The following is a 6,047-nucleotide window of genomic DNA, read 5'->3' as shown; positions in this document are numbered from 1 at the left end:
GGACCTAGGTGGGGGTGGGGGTTGACGTTCAAGCGTGGGGCGGGGCCTCTACTTAGGACCTGCATGGAAGGGGAGTGGCAGCATGTGGAAAGGAGGGCCTCTGGAGTGTGGAGTTCCCGAGTTAGGAGGGAGGGCCCTGAGTGAGGGTGTGTGGGTTTGGTTTAGGTTCAGCTCATTGGAGAGGGTCTCAGAGTGTGGAGGTGGGGCCCTGTGTGGGGTGTAGGGGCGGAGCTTGGACTCTGCACTTTAAGAGGGAGGCTCTGAGGGCAGAGGATTAGTCCTGGGAGCCCAACAGGCTCCCCGGTGCCTAAGTGGGCAGGGAAGGCACTGGCCTCTTCCCTTACATTCCTTCATGCATCTCCCCCATCGTCTACCCCTGTTGCCGCTGGACCCCTAACTGTGGGTGGGTCCCGCTGGGTGTAGCAACTCCTCCCCTCCCACAGCCGCCCCTCAGGGGTCCCGGTCCCGGAGGTCCAGCCTTTACTTTTGCTCCCCCCTCCCTCCCTCCCACTCCCTCAGGACCCGCGTGGCTGGACCTCCTCAGTGGGCAGAGGATCAGGCCCGGGATCTCAGCAGGTTCCTGGGGGCCCAAGGCTGGAGGGGGCCTTGGTGGACGGAGGATCAGGCCCAGGATCTCAGCAGGTTGCTGGGGGCCCAAGTGGGCAGGGGAAACCTGGCTACGCTCCCTTTGGATCCTCTGCCCTCCCAGTGGTTCCCCAATTTCCCCCTTCAGGCGTGGGATCCCTTCCCCTCCCCCAGCCGCCCCTCAGGGGCACCAGTCCCGTCCTGCCTCCACTTCTCCTCCCCCTTCACTCCCCCCACGCCCCACGTCCTACCCGGTCGCTGGGGGTTCCTCCCGTCCCCTTAAGTGTCCGTGGTCCCCCACCGGTGCCTGGTAGGTGCCCTAGTTGTGAGGAGACATGAATTCTGCATCCTCCTAGTACACCATCTTCTCTTTCTTTTCTTTTAAAATATGGAACACTTCATGAATTTGCATGTCATCCTTGTGCAGGGGCCATACTAATCTCTGTATCATTCTAATTTTAGTATATGTGCTGCCAAAGCAAGCACTGGAAACTTTTCTAAATGATCTTCTAGAAGCTGACTGTAAGGCTCTCTGTAAAAACAACATAGAATTGTTAAAACAACATAAAATTGTATTTCCATGAGCACTGGGGACTTCCTTCTTCAAAGCAAAAAGTGTGCAATGCTGCAATTTGGGCATGTGGTTATAATTTGGATTATTCTCTTTACATGATGAATTTTAATAAGGAATATAATATCTGTTCCCATTTCATCCAGGATCTGCAGCAAATATATTGTCCCAATCTAGTTCGTAGGACACAGTGGCCAGCAAAGCCGCAAATGTCCCATATTTAAATGTTTAGAATGGCATCCTGTGTATGATAGGTCATTTTCCCATAGCCAGGGAGCATTTGTCTTCTGCAAGAAGAGTAAATTCACTTTTTGTTCACAGGAGAATTAGAAAAAAACATCAAATGTATTGTTTTTTAATTGTAGCTGTCAGGCTGGGCCTAATTTGAGACTGGATATTTAAGACAACTATCCTAGTTTGTCTTGCATTATTCACTATAGTTTATTTAGTGCTTCATTATATAGATATTTTAAAACTTTTTTTGGTGGGGTAAATAACTTCAAACTTACACTTTGCAAGAATAGAAATAGTACCTATATATTCATATACTCTTTATACAAATTCGCCTACTAACGTTTGTCACCCCGTTTGCTTTATCATTTATATAGATGGTTTCTCTCTCTCATATTTAAAATTTACATTATATGTTATATATTAAAAATGTTTCTGAATCATTTGAGGATAAATTATATACATCATGGCCCTTTATCCCTAAGTACTTCAGTATGTATATCCTAGAAATGGGGATATTCTCTTATATAACCAGAACAATAAATTTAACTTTGATACAACACTTTCATCTAATTTTCTGTTCACATTCCAATTTTGTCAATTGACGCAGTAATATCCTTTGCAGGACTTTCCCCTTTTAGTACATGACCCAGTATAGGGTCAGTTACAGTCATCCCTTATCCGCAGGGGGGATTGGTTTCAGAAAGCCCTCCCTCCCCCACGTCCTCCTCCTCCACCTTTCTGCCCACGGATACCAAAATCCGCAGGTGCTCAAGTCCCTTGTATAAAATGGCATAGTACTGTCAGACCCCCTGTATCCTCAGATTCTGCACCTGTGGATCTAGAGGGCGGGCTGTATTGCATTTAGTTGTTATGTCTCGTTTGCCTCTTAATCTGGAACATTTCCACTGCCCTTGTTCAGAATTCAGCCCCCCCCCCCACCTTTTAAAAATAGAATGTCATTTCTTTCAGGTTTGTCTGATATTTTCCCAGAAGTCTAGGAAAACAGCTCCCTGTTGTCTGAGCTGCCTGAAGGTGTGCTGGAGAGAAATGATTTCTCCTTTTCTTCTGCCTTTCAGATCTCACATATGTGTTTCCATTGGCAGAATTTAACCTGGGACCATTCAGGGAAAAGTTCTCTGGAAAATAGAGTTCTAGGCTTTCTCCCCATCTGCAGAGGCGAATGTAGAAATGGGTGGCAATAATGCTGAGCTGACTGACCACTGACAAGCTGGGGCAACCTCCTGTCCTGTTAGGATCTGGGAATAGAAAGGAGAACAAGACAATGAGCTCCTTGCCTTCATGGAGTTTACAGTGTCCAGACAGACCTCTGAGTACTGGGAGGGAAACACACAGGGCTGTGACAGAGAATAACGGGCACTCTCTCAGGGCACAGAGGCCTGACAGATATCAAGGAGCCACAGCTATGCGAAGGGCAGGGCGGGCTGGGCTTGGGGCTGTCTAGATAGAGAAGTAGCCTGGGCAGTGGGCCTCCACAGTGGAAAAGAGCATGATATATTTTCAAAATGACAGAAGGTCAACATCAATGGAATTTGGTGGAGTGTGGCATCATCTTAAGGTGGAGAGAATGACAGAAGCTGGGTTCTGCTAGGCCTTAAAGGACCTGGTGATGAGCTGGCATTTTGTTCTAAGTGAAGTAGAAATGTTACTACCCCATATGGCACCTTTGGGCAAATTAGAAAAAGGTATCCACTCCTCAAGCCATTTCCATCTTGCTGGAAAATTGTTGTAAAATACTTTAATTACAACAAGTCACTTCACTGACACTTGCCAAAGAATATCTGTGATAAATGTAAAGTTTACAATGCTTCACTGTGAGAGGGACTCTTCCATAAGGTTGTTTTACTACAACCTGTACCACTGTATATGGCAGCCTCAGTGGGGAGTGACACAAGCCTTTATTGTCCCTGTGTGGAGTGGACACAAGGAGAAGTGATCAGATGAAGTGTTCTGGAGGTAGATCCTACAATATTTTGGAGGCAAAGGGATTGGATAAAGAAGATGGGAAAGAGGGTGAGGTAGTGATGCCTCATCAGGTTTGTGGATGGCAGTGCCATTTCACCGAGATGGGCTCGACTGGGAGAGACCAGGGTCTGTCCGTGGGTTGTGGGTGAGGAGGACAAAGAAATCAAGCAGTAACTGAAATCCAGGTATTTGCCATCTTTCTCTGAATGCTCTGTTTTCAACTAAAAGTTAACCAAACTCTTGTCTTTTCCAAAATACATATCCTTGAAAAACTTACTCACTAGAGTCAAGGACAATAACAAGATCTTTGCCTTTCAGGCTTATATGGATAGAATTGGGTTAAACTCAAATTTTACTAACATTTTCAAGTTCCTCTATGTTTTAGGCACTCTGCCAAAGACTTTACACACCTTATCTCATTTCCTCTGTTCAGCAATCCATGAGGTAGTTCCTATTTTTATTTTCACTTTGTAGAGAGGTGAGGCTCAGAGAGAGATCTTATCACTTGATTTGAACATGGTGCCACAGTTACAGGTTTGAGTCAGGAGTTGATCCTGCTGCCTGAGTCCCTGGTTTTTTTTCAGCTTTGTCAGTGTTATACAGTAGAACTTTCTGCAGTGATGGAAATATTTTATATCTGAACTGCTCATTAGTCATGTGACTTTTAAGAACTTGAAATGTGGTTGGTATGACTGAGGAACTAAAATTTTAATTTATGTAACTACATGGGGCTAGTGGCTACTGTATTTGTCAATAGTCTCCAAATTGGGGTGCACACAGACCAAGGAGGGCACAGAATATGCAGAGTACAGAAGGAAAACATACAGACACACACATACACATCTATGTTTTAAATCATTACTTGTGATATTTTGTGAATATGTTTTTAATGCACCTAACATATTAGGCATATCATAAAAATTAATAAACAGTAACCTCAATTAATATAGAGTCAGGAGACCAGAAGGGGGAGCTCTTAAGCCCTATGACAGTAGCAGAGACCAAAAGGAAGAAAGATTTCCTCTTCTTGCCTGGCAAGAGCTCAGCCAATGAGAGGCTGTCACAACTCTACCAATGAAAAGCCACTGTACTTGGAACTCTCAATTCCTCCAATGGACTCTTTGTTTACTCTAGCCCTCCGAAGGTCCTCTTCCCCTCATTAAAAGAGTTCTCCTCTCCTTACTGGGTGTGTGTGTGGGGGGGGAGACTTGCAGGTGCCTTGCCATGATAGCATACCCTGAACTGCAATTATTTTTACTGGAGAAATAACTGGCAATCTATTTGTTTTACATCAACATTATAATAGACATGTGTGTATATACATATATGCACACATATGTTATATATATTATTTTATACATAATTAATTATATATATATTTATTTAACACTTATATAGCCCTTACCATCTACCAGGCACTATGCTTTACAAATATTAACTCATTTAATCTTCATAATGACACTGTGGGGTAGATACTTTAATTATCCTCATTTTACAAATGAAGAAACTAAGGCAAAATTTGGATGTGGCCAAGGACACAGGTAGCTGGCAGCAAAGCCAAAATTTGAGTAGTCATTTTGGCTTCTAAGTCCATGCCTTTTAGGATAAGCTAAATACGTATACTGCGAGGTGGGAGAGGCCAAACATTTTTACTGATAGGTGAGTGATGAAAAATGTTTGGTGACTATTGCTCCAGACTAGACCTTTGACAACCAGTCAGACATAGCAATTCCTAATCTCACACTTTAAAGGGATTTTGGAGATGATCAAGTCCATCCTTTTTTCCACTGACAGTTGCTGTTCTGTACGGAGAGGTGCATGAGGCTAAATGAAGTTGGGAGACGATTGAGATGAGAGTCCTGGAGACATTTATTTGTACTTGTCTACAGAGACAACTATAGCTAACACATGTAAAGATTTCTGTGACGGTGATTTTGTTTTCCTATTTTAAAAAATATCATCCTTGCCAGTTTTGTTCTAGTTACTAATTTTTAAAAAACATTTGTTTGTTTCTGAGATACTGACCAGGGGAAGATGGGAGGCTGCAGACCTGGTGGGGGTAGAATCCCAGACCAAAAGAAAGTTGCTTGGAACCAAGACCTGCTTATGTTCCCTAGGTGGGTGCTGGCAGCTCTAATTCAAGAACAATCAAAGGTTAAAAAAAAAAAAAAAAAGGTATTATTTCAAAATGTTGAAATAATAGATCAATGGGAAAGAAAATTTACCCAAATCTAATTTCCGCCTATACACTTTTTGCTTGAAATGAATATGCTGTCCCCTCCCCCCACCATTCCTTGTCTACTTTAGGCATCTTTAATATCTCTCCATGTACCCACCAGCGCGCTTAGCTGTGGTATAAATGAAGGGCAGGTTTAACCTTATATACTGTCATTACTGTTTCCAGGTGTGTGAAGTAGGTAGATGAGGCTTGCGGAGTCAGAGAAAAGTTTTGGAAAGACCGGGAATAAAGGCATCACTTAAAAGGCTGTGCAGAGTACGTGGGGTATGTGTTGCAGCCGCAGCTCCCTGTTTCAAGTGGTAGGGTTTTTAGGGAAAGCAAGTGGAAGATGTGACGGGGAAGGAACGCCGTGCTCAGTGGGAGTAGCAAACAAATGTCTGCCCCGACGCTTTAAATCCAAAGGTTTTATTTCCCGGCTGCGGGAAGTTCTTGAAT

General features: G+C 43.8%; 1 non-coding gene across 1 annotated transcript; it reads right to left on the bottom strand.

The window, feature by feature from the left end:
* Positions 1-967: 967 nt before the first annotated feature.
* Positions 968-1,071, bottom strand: LOC112062193 (U6 spliceosomal RNA). Its single transcript, XR_002890608.1, has one exon. It is a non-coding gene; the product is annotated as a U6 spliceosomal RNA (small nuclear RNA).
* Between the last annotated feature and the right edge of the window lie 4,976 nt (positions 1,072-6,047).

The sequence above is a fragment of the Physeter macrocephalus genome, chromosome 15 (assembly GCF_002837175.3).
Source record: "Physeter macrocephalus isolate SW-GA chromosome 15, ASM283717v5, whole genome shotgun sequence".
Classification (NCBI taxonomy): domain Eukaryota; kingdom Metazoa; phylum Chordata; class Mammalia; order Artiodactyla; family Physeteridae; genus Physeter; species Physeter macrocephalus.
Note: the sequence above shows the minus strand (reverse complement) of the source record. Positions and strands in the feature narration are given on the sequence as shown.